Genomic DNA, 16,548 nt, shown 5'->3' with positions numbered 1-16,548 from the left:
GATTTTGTGTTTTTGCAGTGTGACCTTGTTGCAGTTTATTTTTGTAAGTTTCAGCTCCTTCATTAGTTATTTCACACTGTCTCTTATTCTCCTAATTACACTGATTGAATACATTAAAGTTGTTTTTAAGAATATATCAGCACCAACATCAGTATCAGCTGATAAAGATTTTTTTTTTTTACATATCTGTATCAGTCCAATGTGAAAAACTGATATTTATTTTTTATTTGTTTCTGTTTGGGGTTTTTCCCCAGAGTTGTTGAAAAGGTAATGAAATATATGTAAAACTGGTAAATATCGGTTATCAGTCCTGACACCGTTATTTATATCGGATATCGGTATTGGCCAAAATTTTCATATCAGTTGTTTTTACATGTTTGACGAAACTTTGTGAAGCTGATGGTGTAATTAAAGTTGCTGTACTGATGCAGAGTTAATAAATTTGTAATTCAGTACATTTATGTCTGCTTAAAAAGAAGAAACATTTTAAATTAATTCAGATGTTTTTCTGTATCGGATCGATATCGGCCAATGCTAAACCTCAGATATCGGTATCGGAAGTGAAAAAAGTAAATCTGTGCATTCCTGTCTTGAATTGTAATAAGAGGAACTTTGGCCAACATGTCTGATAATAATTTTGATGACGGCTCTTGACAAACTGTAATGTTGATTATTGGTTTTCACTAATTGTTGACTCTATGATGAGTTTGTGACCATTTTTATGTTTTTATGATGTAAAACACTTTGAACTGATAAAACAACAAATTAACAAAAAAATTGAGAAAACATTTTTGTTAACTGAAACAAATAACAGTAATTAACAGGGGAAAGCTATAAACTAACTGGAATCATATGTAAAACTAAAACATACTAAAATTATAGATTTAATGTCCTTTGTTTTTGTGTTTATGCATCTATCTATTAGCCTTTTGAACTGATGTGAAATAAAGAAAATCCAGATTTTTCTTAAATTAAATATTCAAACCAAAGATTCGATAAACCGATAAAACCGATTTATCGCCCAGACTGAATCATGTTTATTCACAAGTCAGAATTTTGGTCCAACCATAAAACCACATTTCATGATGAGCTCTGTGTCTTTTATGCAAATATAAGGCAACCTGACCCCACATAAGGTCATGACCTTAAACTGGTCAGGTGATACTTCCTGTTAGCCGCAGACTTTATCTAATTTAAAGCAGTCAGGATCCGCGTTTTACTGAGTAAACTGACACAAACAGTAACAGCAGATCTGAACTATTAAAGATGGAGGGATAGTTAAACTGATTTTCTCAGCATTCAGTCGGTTAGCGCCGCTGGATTCACACGTTCGCTTGCTGCCAATAAGCTGCTTTTCCCCTGGAGATCAGCGACAAACTGGACTGCAGATATCAAAATCTGATTTTGGCTTTGCTGCTGTTCATTTTTGAGAGATTCAAGTCTTTAAAAATCCTCATCAACAGGGGAAAACCAATCATATCTAATGACTTCTAGAACTTTTTGTTTGTACAGTTTGTGAACAAAAGCAAATACAGTCAGATGCCTGGAATAGAAAACCTTTAAATATACTGGGAAAAAAGAGCAGGTGATCCAATTTAAAGATATTGCATTAATTGGTCACAAGTAATCAAATTAAATTAATCCAAGTAAAGTCTGGAAAGAACTGCAATGTGGGTTTTATACTGGAAAAGCAGACGGTGTGTGGCACCAAGAACCAGTAAAACCAACAGAGCTGCGTCGATTTAAAGCACATTTAAACGTTTAGCAACAAAATGGATGATTTACAGTGAGATATTCTACAACTTTGACTCAGATTGTCATGTTTTGACTGAAATTTTAAAAAATCAGACTAAAAATAAGACAAACTAAATAAAAAGTAACATTTCAGCTAGACTTGGAGGCATATTAAGTAAATATTTCCTTAATATTTATTTAAAAGTATTTGTTTCATTGGCAAATAAGTTAACTTATGGAAAAAATGACAAGTGAAACAATCTGCCAATAAAACAGGAACTTTTTCATCAATATTAAGGAATTATTTACCTAAAAGAAACCTCTATATGTTGCTGAAAAGTTACTTTTTAATTCGTTTTTCGTCTTATTTCAATCGTATTAAGATATTTATACTGGAAATTAGACCAAAAACACTTTGTGTTTTGTGTGTTTGCAGTGTGACAGGAAGTGTTGACATTATGATTGCAGAAAGTTTCAGAGGAGGACATCGCTGCCACGTTCCTCCGCCTGGTTCTCAGATGCTGCTGCGCTGAAAAGCTCAGCGTAGATTACGGCTCTTTGCAGCACAAGGTCTCATCACTTAGCTAGAACTAAAACACCCTGACAGGCTGACACATCACAGGTAGGAGCTCTGAAGCCGAGCCACCGTCTGAGGTACACACTCACGTCCACCACACGTTCACACACCTGGCAGATCAGAACGTTTCTTAGCTTAAATACAGCAACACCTCCAACCGGAAATGTTTAGAAAACTCTTAATTTGAATACAGAAAATCAAACAAATCCCACCAACAAAGATTGGCGTTCAATAAAATCAGATAAAGCGTTACAGATGGGACGTTTTACCATAACAATAATTTATTTTCTATTAATAATATGTTCAAATCCGGCTGTTTATTAAGTTTGCATATTCCTCCCACACTCAAAAAAATGGCCGCTGGGTTAATTGACTATTCTGAATAACTTGGCAGTAGTGTATGCAGTTAAGCTAAGAGTCATTACAGCTGCAAACTCGTAATCAGAACTGAAATCTGGGGGTATGTTTGGACCTGGACATTCAGAATCACATAAAGACAGTTACAAAGTCGGCCTTCTGTCACCTGAAGAACATTCCCAGGATTAAAGGTCTAAACTCATCGACACGTTTATCTTCAGTTGCACTGAAAACAGCGTCTTCTCAGGTCTGCCTAGACAAATGAATCAGATAGCTTCCAGATCCAGCTCATCTAATCTGGAACAAACTTCCAGAAAACTGCAAAACTGCTGAAACACTGATGCTGCGTTTCAGTTGTTGTCCGAACTGGGAAATTCCACCTTCCCAGTCGGAAAAATCAATTGGAACGCCTTCCGTGGCTAGATTTCTGTTTACGAATGGTGCGCTACAAATAAACCTGTCTTAGGTTCTTAGGTAAAGTTTTAGGGATATAATTAAACAGTTAATTTTATTAAATCTAATTAATTTAATCGTTTTCTACAGTGCACAAATTTACAACACATGTGATATGTAGACAAAGCAATCATACTTGGATCCAATTTTATAGGAATATGAGTACAATTTAGTCCATGTCAATCCAATTAACTTTAATAAAAGCCACTCAAACAGATTCAGATGAAGTTAGAAATCATAAAAATATGTCGATCCAGCCGAATGAAGCGATTTGTAAACTGAGGAAGAACAGAATATTGATATTTGGCTTTGCATCAACCCGTCGTGCTGAGCAGGCTCGAACGTGAAATAAACACATTGAACACATTTAAATGTGATTAAACGAGTGTTATTGTCAAACTGCTCTGTTCTACGTCAGGAAAAGTAAAATATATTCTGATTTTATTTAGAAATCATAACCAGGCTGCAGCCATTTTCTCCGTTTATGATAATGAAATGTAATTCCACCCGTCACTGACACCCAGCACTTTTTATACCCGCTAAATTATTCCTCTTTTTACCCTTACTTTCCATATTTTGAAGCCATTACTTAATCACATTGTCCAAATCCCCATTCCCTCTCATCAATCCCACACTGAGCTTTATTTGTGATCCTCTCTGTCTTTTTTGCCCTCACTCCATTTCTCTCATTCAGTTTTGCTCTGCATTGATGTTTATTTATTTTGAGGATGATGGATTACTCCTACTGAAATAGCTGTTACTGAGATTTTAGGCCATCTTCTAAATCCATTAGGAGGAACGTACAAATAACCCTTCGCCTCTCTGCCAGCCGTAACACTTCAGTCTTTCTCATCTTCTTTTGTGACTTTTATTTGTTGACAAAGTAGTTTACTTTATTATTAACTCTTCATTTAACCAGGAAAGACTTTTAAGATCTTATTCAGAAGAGTGCACTAAAGCACAACAAACACAAAGGTTGGGGTAACTAAAGAATTTAATCAAATTAAAAACGTCTACATCATTAAGTATTTGAAATTTGGTGAGACAAGCTAATTCTGAAGCTTAAATTATATTTTCTCAAATTCTGTATAAACCTTTAAAAATGTCAACAGCTTGATGTAGAATTAGTTAGAAAAATAACAATCCATCAATCACCAAAACCAGATAGAAGCTTCAAAAACTTAAATTTAGCTTAATTTATGTTTTTGAAAACAGGTTTCTAAGGGCTACACTGTAAAAACTGACGACTCCCTCAGGTTAAATGCTCTCAATTTATCTCCATTGTTATAATGTTATTGTTTTTTAAACACAGAATGTAAGTTTATGTGTTTCCCGATGTTTAAAGTGTAACTGAAATAATAACTCCGCCCCCAGAAAAAGTCTGGAAAGTTCCACCAAAGTGGGCGGAGCCAGGAGGCGCTGAGGGGCGTGGCCTAATGTTGGGACGAGTGGAGAAGGTTAAGCAAAGAGATGAAGCATTCTTGCCAACTTTTTTATATATTTATGGACTTTCAGACACTATTTTGTGAAAAAAAAAAAAGCGACTAGCAACAATTTTTTTCTGGAGACATTTATGGCAACAATCACCAATTGCTCTGCAGAAACCGAGTGAGAAACCGAACCAATGTGATGTAGACATCAACCAAACTGTTCTGCCGTAACCAATAGGAAAATTAAACTGCAGTAATTCAACCCAAAGAGGGCAGCACTGAGCTTTGCTCAGAAACATAAAGATAGCGTCTTTAAGAATCAATTCAGACAATTTATCTTCAAAAATAGTTAATTTGGGGTTTAGTCCCTCTTTCACCTACAGTTTAAATTGTGTTCTTAAGGTGTCAGCATTGATCTATCTCATGTTAGTGCCTCACAACAGAGTGCATTACATCATTAAATGCAAAAAAGAAAAGAAACGGAAAGAAAATTGGTGTTCTCTTTCGAGGCAGATTGTTGGTTTTAAAGTGAATAACAGCAGTCCCAGAACTGAACCCTGGGGAACGCCTTAGGATACATGAAGGAAGCTAGACGAGTTACTTTCAGCTGTTTTGTACATCATGATAATTTTCTAGTCAGATATTCCTTCAGTTGTTCACTCATTAATGGATCTAGAGATTTTAACAAGAACATTTTTGATGAACATAAGCAGATTTTCTGATGTGGAAAGTGTCGCTGCGATGGCCGTTTTGTCCTAAACAAACATTTCTAATTCATTCCAGCTGTTCAGCGCGGACTCTAATGCCAAACACTGAAAGGTTTTATGAGTGCAAACTGCTGCATTTGTCATAATTTGTAATTTATTAATTTGCAATTAGCAGGTTTAATGAAAGCGATACGGCTGTATTAGTTTTTAGCTGCACAGTTTCAGCAGAAACAAATCTGCTCATTCGGTTCCATAAACGTGGCCACATGAAAGAAATAAAGTGGAGAAGCAAAGCGCATTGAAGCTAACGAAGTGCATTACACACTTATTAAAGTCATTTTCACTTTGCCTTCCAGACCTGGCCAAAAACACTTTCAAATTCTCATTGTACTCAGAGGTAGAGCAATTTTTACCCCCCGTCCCCTCCATCTTCCTCTTGTTAACTTTGAAGTAAGCTCAAAAACGTAAAGGTAGACAGGGGTGGCATCAAATAATCAGCAACTTCAAAAAGCATGCTGCCACTTAGCACTCCTAAAGCTAATGTCCCCGAGACATTCAGGATGGAAATTATTCAAACTCATTTAGTGGCTGCAAATTGGTCGGAGTTCAATCAGAAAACAGACTGACACCGAACAAGAAGTGCAGCCTAATTATACTTGTTTGTCAAATGAAAATTTCATTTGGGCCGAAATGAAACCTTCCAGCAACTTCTTTTAAGGTGAGCTGCTAGTTGTATTATCAGCTAAATGCAGTAAAATCCATAATCATGTGATGATAATGAAAATGGAGCCAATGTTAACATTCAGGCTTCCAAAGCCTCGGGCGTTTGGAGATAAAAATTAAGTACCATAGTCCTCTGCCAGGCACGCTGACACTTGGGCTGGTCTTTAGCCTCTTAGATGCGTTTTTGCATTTTAAAAACTTTATCAAAGCACTGTTGCAATGTGGAAAATGTCAACGTGAAATGCACTGAAGGCAAATTGGAATTTCATTAATGGTAAAATTATTGCTTTTGACTGATGTATTACTATGGTTGTTAAAAGCCGGGGAGTGGAACGCCCGTCTGTCTGGTCGGCGGGCTGCGCCTCTTCTCGGCCCGCGCCATTTGCTGAAAGTTAAGAGATCTCAACTTTCCGGATGGCAAATTGAAACAAGAAGTTGCTAAAGTTGCCCGACGTTTTGTTTATCACATGATATGAAGCGGAAGAGATTTTTCTCTTTGTTTGTCTTAATTGTGTCTTGCTTTAACTCATAAATACTGGAAAAGCTCATAATATGTATCATTTTATTTTAAATCATTTAATTAAATCCTGCTGCACACCTGGGATCACTATCACAGGTAAATCAGGCTGAGCAGAAGAAAAGAAATCAGTTCTCATGTTTTAAATTCAATAGAGGCAAAACAGGAAAACTGTCAGTTTTAATAGAAAACATAATAAATTACAAAATTAATCACTTTAATCTGACTAAATAATAAAAAACACAATGTATTTTTATTACATTTCAACTACTTGTGTAAAAAAAATGCTACTTGGGAATCTTGATGTTATAAAATTATAGATTTTTGCACAAGAATTGGCATTTTATTATGATTTTCTTATTTATTCTCACACTTGAATCCATTATATGTTTAAATCTGATTTTTTTTTTCCAAATCAAATCAAATTACAGTTTTGTGCTGAACACAAAACAGCAAATAACAGTAATTATAACATAAAGGAAAATAAAAACACAGCATAAAGCAAAAAAAAAAAAAAAATCCCATAAAACGAATGTCTGTTTTAGGAATTGACTTCGAAACACCAAAAGTTTATAATTTTAATTAGAAATTCATCATTTCAAACAAAAATAAAATGTTGGAACAATGTAGTTTTTAATATTTTTTGAGGTTGAGACCGCTCTTCCTATTTTTAAACATGAATCTGGTCAAATATATTTAAAAATATCCTGGTTTGTAGTTACCTAATTTACAGAAATATATTGATTCTAAATTTATTTGTCATGTAAAAGTATAAAAAGGAAAGATAAAGTAATTTATTTGAACTCAGCCTATTAAACTTTGGTAAGTGGAAGCAGCCCACAGCACTACCTTTAATGATAGCATCTCCTTACCATCAGTCACAAATTACACTGCAACCTTGTTCCAACCGAGCTTTCAGGAATTTAAAAGATTTTCCCTCCACACAATGTTGTCTCGCCTTTCATCTAGTCTAATGACAGTATTAATTGGATTTGTAATTATGTTTTAGGCAAACTTATTTCAGCAGGCATCTTTCAGGCGCCGGCCGCCGTGATAACGGCGAGCAGAGAAGAAACGGCAGGATTTGTAGGAGAACTCTGCCCTCTTGTGTCTGACTGAGGAACTGCAGGCATTTTCTGTTTGATGAACTTTTGCTGTTTTTCTTTGTTTCTATTGTAAATAATCAGATTTAAAAGAACATACAGAACAGCTGGACATACCTCACTTATCTCTAGTCATTAAACAATCAGTTTCACAATGACTTTTGTCTCTTAATCAATTTTCTGATGATTAATCGATTAATCGTACTAAAACATTTCCATTTTCTATCATTTAATTTTACCAGTAAGCCGTTTTTATACAATATTAGAAATACATTAAGATATACAAAAAAAACTCCCAAATAACTCACTTTAAAATAAGAAAATAAACATTTTATTCTCTAAAATGCAACAGCAGCATTCCTTTAGTGAACGCTTCCTCATTTGTAGCAAAGGAAGCATCTGCAGCTAAAAACAAAACTTATATCATGAAAAGCTCAGTCATTTCACATTAATACAGCGTAGGGCTGATCTGTTGATTATTTGTTCTATTAAACTATTGATAATTGTTTAGAAAAAGGGGATTAACATGAGAATTTCTTAGAATTTGAACCAGGCAAAGTTAAAAATGAATAGAAAATATTTACATCTTAAAAGCAACATGTTTATAATAATGCTTTGGCTTAATTATTGCTCTGAGTGTATTCTTTCAGAAAATGATGGGGGTTTTGAGTCCATATAGTCCAGTTAACGATTAATCAAAATCGATTAATCGCGATCAATCTGATTAATCGTTTCAACTGTAGTCTCATTGACCCCTGTCTCGCTCATTCACAGCAGAAACAAGAAATGTTCACATTTTTGTCACATTACTAAGGAGTTGGGTGAAGTAATTAAAAGTAAAAGTAGTTTTACTTTGACGCATTAATAAAATTGTAATTGTTCAAACAGTAAGAGCAAAAAAGTACTTGTAGCTGAAAAAAATGACTGTAGCTGATCATCTGATTAAAAAAAATAAGTTGAAATCTTTGTGTAAATTGTACAATTTTAAAGAAAAAAGTAGCTTAGAGCAACATCTAAACAAAACAGAAAATTTAGGGATAGAAACACATTTCCAACCTAAACTTGTTCAAAACTTAAAGATTTAGATTCTTATATTCGGTCATTTCTGTTAGAAATGTGCAAAATACAATATATAAACTTTTTAACGTATAATCACTCAACCTCCAAAGACTTGGCAGATTATTAAAACAGTCTTTACTTTTGAAACTCTGAAAATTTTAAACTTTACGAGGTCAGAAAATAAAAAGGTTTTTCTAGAAAACTTTTTACTTTCAGAGTTCAAAGATTTCCACATTTTTTAATCACAAAATTTCTCGCATATTTTCAACTTTTCAAACTTAGAAATTTCTATGTATCTCTGAGATTCATCTATAAAGTTATTTTCTGGCGAATTTTAGAGTTTTGGAGCTCAGAAATTTCCATGATTTTTTTCTGAAAATTTTCTGAGATTTATCACAAAAATCCTGACTTTCCTTTTTTGCAAATATTAAACTTTTTCTTTTTTGTCTGAGATTAATCTTGTAATTTCTGAGTTTTTCCTTGCAGATTTCTGACTTCCAGAGCTCCAAAGTTTCCATGTTTTTCTGAAAAATTTCTGAGATCTATAAAATTCTGGGTTTTCTTTTCTTTTTGCAAATTTTCGATTATTGGAACTTTTCAAGGTTTTTCTCAAAATATTCTGAGATTAATCACAATATGTCTGAACTTTTCCTTCCCCGAAATTTCAACTTTTTAAATTAATATCAAACTTTAGGTCCATTTTTTAATCATTTTTCCTTTTCATCTTCCCTCTAACTTTTGGAGGGCCTCCTAACAACAAGCAAACTTTACAAACGGCCTGTACAGAGGACATGTAATCATCAGCCTTACTCTCCAGTTGTTGCTCTTTTAAATTTGCGCTGAAGCTCATCAGGAGTCTCTCATAAAGAGGCAACGTTATTCACCGGGCGTCGCTTTTGCTATTATTCATCGCGTGTTCATCTCTGTCAGCCTGATGAATTCAAATGAAGCAACAATCTGTCACATTTACTCCACAATGAGGGCGGCCGGCAAACTTTCTCTGCAGAAATGAAACTATTATCTCCCACTAGACACGCACGGGGCTCATTATAAGTAAATAAAGTCACAGTTATCTGCTGGCCGGGTGATTGCTGCAGTCCAAATTGACTGTCTTATCATGCTGAAGTGGCGCCTGCAGATGAAGGCTCCGCCATCTTTAAACCGTCGTTAATGATGGCCGCTCGATAAATTGCGCCACAACAGTTTTGATCAGCTAAGCATGCGTTTCCTCCGTTGCCTATTTAGATGTGCAGGATAAAACTTGAGTGGTGTTCCACAAATTATAGTCAAAGGTAATGACTTCAGGAGGATGTTTTTAGTATTTTGTAACGTAAATAATCAAATAGGAAGGTTTAAAACAGATCTGGTAATAAATTAAGACAAAGCTTTCCCTACTTCTGTTATAAAAGTCTATAAATTGTATTTGGTCTCCTGTCCTACGTCGAGCCTTATGTGGGAAATATCAAAGCTGTTTCCCTCTTTACTAGTCAAAGCAATGCTTGTTTAATGGTAATTGGAATCTTATCCCGCTGTTTGCTCATCATTTCCTGCACCTAGTTATTCCACGCCTAAACTCCATTTAAGTTTTTAATAACATTTTAGAATAGTTCCTGTTGGGGTAAACAGAATCTGATTATCCTGATGGATTGAAAATGTATGTCCGACGGTGGTTTATTTGATTTATTTATTCGGGGGACCTCAAATGGAGGCGGCTTAAACGTAGGCAAACAAACACTTCCCATATGTTTCCCACCAGAACACAGAAACCCAAATACTGATTTGTTTTATTTCCTTCGCTTCTCTTTTCAGAATCCAGACTTGGTTTGTTTGTTAAAAAAAGAGAGTTTTTTTGGCCAGCACACCTACATTTACAGCCATGGACAAATTTGTTGGTGTCATTGGAACCGATAGTTTATTTCTAATGAAAAAAATCTAAATTGTTCTCACCTTTAACCCTTTGTCACATTTTCAGAATATCAAACCAATTTAAATGTTTGTCAAAGACAACACAAACGCAAAATGCAGTTTTTAAATGAAGGTGATTATTATTATGTAACTTTTATAAAGAATGGTTTTTTTACATATTTCTTAAAACTGATATCATATCATGACAAATAATCTGTAAAAAGCTCCACCTCTTCCTTATTACTGTCTGAAGAAATGTACCGCTCCGACCGAAAGCAAACAGTCAGAGCGTGGAGGAGGGTCTTAACGCTGTCAATCAACATCATTTAGTCTCCTGGCTCTGATTGGCTGTTTCTAGTTCGCACTGGGAGAAGGCGAGATATGTTTATATTTTTGCTGCAACATTATGGCTCATCATCGGCTGTCAGACGAGACATTAAGATTCCCTTTTACCTTAAAATTGGGCAAAGTGGCGCTACTAAAGTAAATTTGCTTTATAAAAACTCACCAATTTCGACTCCAATAAACTGCGGTCACGTAGTGATACAGAGGAGTAAAGTTGTGTATCATCAGCATATGTATGATAAGGTGCCTTAGAACTGAGCCTTGATGAACTCCCAATCACTGTTACAGTCTATTAGCAAAAGCAGCACAAAAAATATTTTGCTGCAAAACGTAGCCCAAACGTTTGACACCAATTTTGTTCGATTTGAAGAAGTTCGGGGGATGGTTGACCTGTAAAGTTTCATTAATATCTTCGTTCAAAAGCAGCACAAACAAAACATTTGGCAGCGCAAACTTAGCCGAGTTGATTGACGCCGGCTTTGTCTGATTTGAGGAAACTTGGGAATTTCGTTGACCTTTCATGACCCCTGGACACATTTATTAATATTATTAAAATGACAGCAGCACAAACAAAAATTGTTGCTGCACAAACGTTTGACACCAATTTCGTTTGATTCGAGTAATGTGAGGCTGGTTGACCTTTTCACCTTTAAACTTTCATTAATATACTCAAGCAAAAAAGCAGCACTTTTTGTTGCTGCAGTGACCAGCACAAACGCAGCCGAGGTGACTGACACCAGTTTTGTCTGATTTGAAGAAGGTGAGGAAACGGTTGGTCTTTCATGACTTCTAAACCTATCTTTAAAATGACAGCGGCACAAACAAAAAAATTGCTGCACAAATGCAGCACAAAAATTTGATGCCAATTCTGTTAGAGTTGATGGAAGTGGAGATTTTGATTGACCTTTCCTGACCTCTGGACACATTTATTAATCTCTTAAAAATAACAGCGGCACAAACAAAAATTGGTGCTGCACAAATATTTGATACCAGTTTTGTTAGAAGAAGGCGGAGGGGCCGACTCCCCTCAGGTCTGGGAGAAAGCGCTGTGGGCTGGAGGAGATCGCTGGATCCGTCTGAAAGCTGCAGACGTGTTCCCTCCCAGTCAGGCCCAAACCCGACGGGTCTGAAACCATCCTCTGATAGTTTTGGATTTCTTTCTCTCCATAAGCCTCTCATTGTGCTGCAGGGAGCTGCTTTGTACAAGCACTTGCCAGCTGCTTGCCAAATGAGGTTATAGTGTTTCCCTATCAACTGTAAATTTCAATAATTTGTTGGAGGGGCCTCTCACTGTCAGTTTTTATCATATTATCAATGACGACTCAATTTTCCTGTGCCACTCCATCTCAAGCTGAAGCTGACCCCCGGCCCTATTACGGCCCTGTAATGAAGTGCAATGGAGTGGTAATTGGTCCACATTATACCAGATCAGGTAACAGTAGACTTATTTTCTTATCACAATGAGCCGCTGCTGGTGACTCTCAATGAGAAACCAAACACAGCGCCTTTCTTATGCGGGCTATCGTCCAAATAACATTTCAGCTCCAGAGGCTTTCCCCATTTTAGTTTTCCGTTTCAAGATTGCCCTCCGTGTCCTCGGACCGCGCTTTGTTTCCGACTTTTAATGTCTCCCGAACGAGCGGCGAGGCGGGTCAGATATGAGGGTAGAGGTTTTCCAGCGAGGGGAAGTACAGTAACCGAGAAGGTAACTCGACCGCGATGCGGGGAATATTAGACGCCTCTTCCCTCCATCACCGCTTCCTCTTGATAACTTCACTTTGGATCATTTTTTAATGTCTTTTTTTTTTTTTTTTACAGCGGCACATTTTTCAGAGTTTCTGAGGGTAAAACTGCATCCCGGTCGATGCGTTTTCTTAAAAATTACCTTTTGCAGCCAGGAGGCTCGGAGATGTAGCTAAAATGAAATGCAGTTGGTAAAATTAGCACAAATCAATTTGCTCAAACCAGCTGCAGTAATTATGTCTCCGTCAGCTACAAAGGAGATTATATAACTCTGGGTAACAATGAGATAATGTAAGGTGCAAAAACATTTCCGCTCCGAAATTAAATGAGCAAAATAAGATGTTATGTGGAGGAAATTACTGAACTGTCCGAAGGCTGTGGGCCGAGAAGATTGAAATGAAAACGAATCGTTGGCTCAGTATGCGAGTCGTATGTATGATGGAGTATTATGAGATACTAAGGAAACATGTTAAAAAATTACAGGAATAAAGTCATAATATGAGAATAAAGTTATAGTATTAAGAGAATAAAGTCATAATATTTAAATATTGTCATGAAATTGCAAGAATAAAGTTTATAATACAAGAAGAAAGTCTAAATAATACAAGAAATTTTAATAATATGACAATAAAGTTATGATGTTACCAGAAAAGTCAAAATAATACAAGACTAGTCGTAACAATGAGAATAAAAGTCACAATATTTCAACAATGTCATAAAATTACGAGAATTAATGTAACTTTACAAGAATAAAGTTTAAAACAAATACGAGAATGAAGTCAAAATATTATGAGAAGCTGTGATAACATGGTTCCTCATATTTCAACATAAAAATACAAGAATCAAGTTAGCTTTACAAAAATAAAGTCAAAATATTACAAGAAGTTATACTAATATGAGAATAAAGTCATAATTATATGAAAATAAAGTTGTAATATCATGGCCTTGTTCTTGTGCTTTAATTATTCTCATTTTCGTAGCGTGGCGCTAACTGTCGTTAGCAGCCACCGCAGCCCTCCCAGCCTGGGTCTGACTCTGAGGAGCGGCCGGTCATTGGTTAGTGCAGAGCCTCCGGTCGAGTCGCTCCGCGTTCAAAACACACAGACGACTAAAGACACAGGATATTGGATAACAAGGTCAAATTATAGGAGCAAAAATATGCTCTTATTAAAGCCAGGCAGCAGGGATTTGAAGTGAGCCACCTAATAGACAGCGGTTTAAGGGAGCCCAAACTAAAGGTAACAGGCCGGTCATGCTTATGGTGGCTAATGGCAGCTTTAGAAGAAATTAGGGGATTCTTTTTTCTGCAGGAAATTGTGCCTAAAGGCAGGTCATGAATCACCGTGTTCTTCACAGGCGGCTTCAGAAGTCAAAAAGTGAACGTTTGCTGCCGATGGGATGACGACTGTGTTGCAGAAATGGGCCGAAATCAACCGTTTTATCGACAGAACTCAGATGGAGGAGAGTTAAAATGGAAGCGAAACTCTGATTTTTACCAACTTTTACCAAACCAATTCCATCAAACATTGAAAGAAGATTCCTTTATATTCCTATTAGGGGATTAAAAATACAACATTTATTAAGTCTAGTTTATTTGTAAAGTACATTCCAGTCCAAAATGCTGTAAATAATAAAAACAAAACAAGAAATAAACATCACATTTTGTCAAGAGTCATTAAAATCAATAAGAATCAGATTTATTGATCAATGCTCCAGTTGTTATTAATCAAACCAGCTGGGATTTTATCTTTGATTTAAAGGATTCAGCTGTTTTACAGTTTTCTGAAAGTTTATTCTAGATTTGTGGCGCATAAAAGCTGAATGCTGCATGTTTGGTTCTGGATGCAGAGCAGAACCAGAACCAGAACCAGAACCAGAAGAACTGAGTGGTCTGGAAGGTTGACCAGCAGCAGCAGGTCTTTCAGCCGTTCAGTGATTTATAAACTAACAGCCGTATTTTATTCTCTCAGTGAAGGACTGTAGAACTGGGTGATTTGTTCTGTCTTCCTGGTTTTAGTCAGAACGCCAGCAGCAGCGTTTGGATCCGCTGTAAATACACTGTTGCAGTAATCAATACGACTAAATATAAACGCATGGATGAGCTTCTCTAGATCACATGTGTCAAACTCAAGACCCGGGGGCCAAATCTGGCCCGCCGTAGGTTTTTATGTGGTCCTCTAGACTCCAAATCACATCAGTAAGTTCCTCCAGTTTTTTCACAAATCTGCAAAATTCACACAAACCAACAATGAAATCCTGATTTCATTGCATATTTTCTCAAATTTGGCCGATAACACTGGGTTTTAGCGTCTGCTGCCTCAGCCTACTTGGTGTTAAGTTATAGTCCGAGATCGATACGGCAAGTAATGAAACGTCAAATTTAACATCAAACATTAGCACAAATACCATAAAAATTTCTTACAAACATTTCTAAATTAGCACAAAATCTGTCATTTTGAATGCAAATAAACAAAAACAATCATGAAATCCTGGAGATTGATCAGTGTGAAAAAAGTTTCAATAATACTTAATTTTAAGAATCTTACTGAGCACTGATACAAACAGCTGTTTATTAATGTTTTAACACCTCAATTGTTTTAATTAATGCATTCTGGCACAACCGGCCCGTTAAGAACATTCAGACTTTTGATAATCCAAAATGAAAATGAGTTTACACTTCTGCTTTAGATCCTGCTGGGAGATTAGTCCTTTAATTCTGGAAACGTTCTTCAGGCGACGGAAGGCCGACTTTGTAACTGTCTTTATGTGGCTCTGAAGGTTCAGGTCCATCACCACACCTGTCTGAGCCTGATTTCTAGTTTCCGGCTGAAATAACTGAAGCTGTTCATTGACTGGCAGCATCATGTAGAGTGGTGTATCATCTGCTAATCTGGTAGCTAATCTCATTACTTGCTATGATCTGAACTACTGGAAGAATGTAGAAAAATGTATAGATCTCTAAGGAGTTTAAATAAATAGAGTTTACTCCGAAATTTGATATCAAGTGTTAATTTGAGGGAAAAATATGAACTTTGAGATACAGAAAAAGTTTTTTTTTATTTATCTCTTAGCTCAATGGTGGTTTTTCCCCTTTTTGTTCTTTGTGTTTGTGGCTGATTTAAAATAAATTAAACTTTGATTCGTAAATATACTAATACAATATACTTGCTAATATATTTTTCTTGGTAAATATACTTACCAGGGAAAGTATATTTCCTTGGTACCTGGTGCTTTCAGCGTGTGGATAATTCTGAGTTTGTTACCAAATATTTCTTACCATGAGACATTTCCTCAGTAGATAAATTCATTGAAATTAACACCTGGATTTTTCAGATTTTATTTTCAGTGTGAGATTATCCCACTGCAAAAAAAAGTTTCATCTTATTTGCATTTTCATTAATTTATGTTTTTGCATATTTACCATAGATGTCAGTACATTTGGAGAACCTTGTGTTCTCCAAATAATCCAAAACTTAATTCACCCGGATGAGAACAAATTGCAGAAAAACTGCTAAATTCCCTAAATAATCAGTAATTAAAATAAAGTCAAAGTGTCTTTATGGTTATATCTGTGTAGTGAGCTACTGATGAAACTGAGTCTCCTGACCTCTAGTGGTGGTTATGGGGTGGTGCAAATTAACCTTTAATTATTTTTGCTTTATTTTTTGCATTAGACTAAAACCCATCTAGAACTTTAATGCATTCTTTATTTTTGTTATGTTATCTCTAAACAAAGTCAACAAAATGACGGTTTGAATTTAAACTATAATGAAAGTGGATTTTAATTAATTAGAATTTAATTTACTTCAGCAGCTCAGTTAATTTAATAAATTCAAAATAAATTTACTCTGCAGAAAGGAATGTCTGTACTTTTCCGGATGCATTCAGCTGCCGG

Source organism: Xiphophorus couchianus, chromosome 22, assembly GCF_001444195.1.
Source record: "Xiphophorus couchianus chromosome 22, X_couchianus-1.0, whole genome shotgun sequence".
Classification (NCBI taxonomy): domain Eukaryota; kingdom Metazoa; phylum Chordata; class Actinopteri; order Cyprinodontiformes; family Poeciliidae; genus Xiphophorus; species Xiphophorus couchianus.
The sequence above is the reverse complement of the archived record's forward strand: the minus strand, read 5'-3'. Positions refer to the sequence as shown.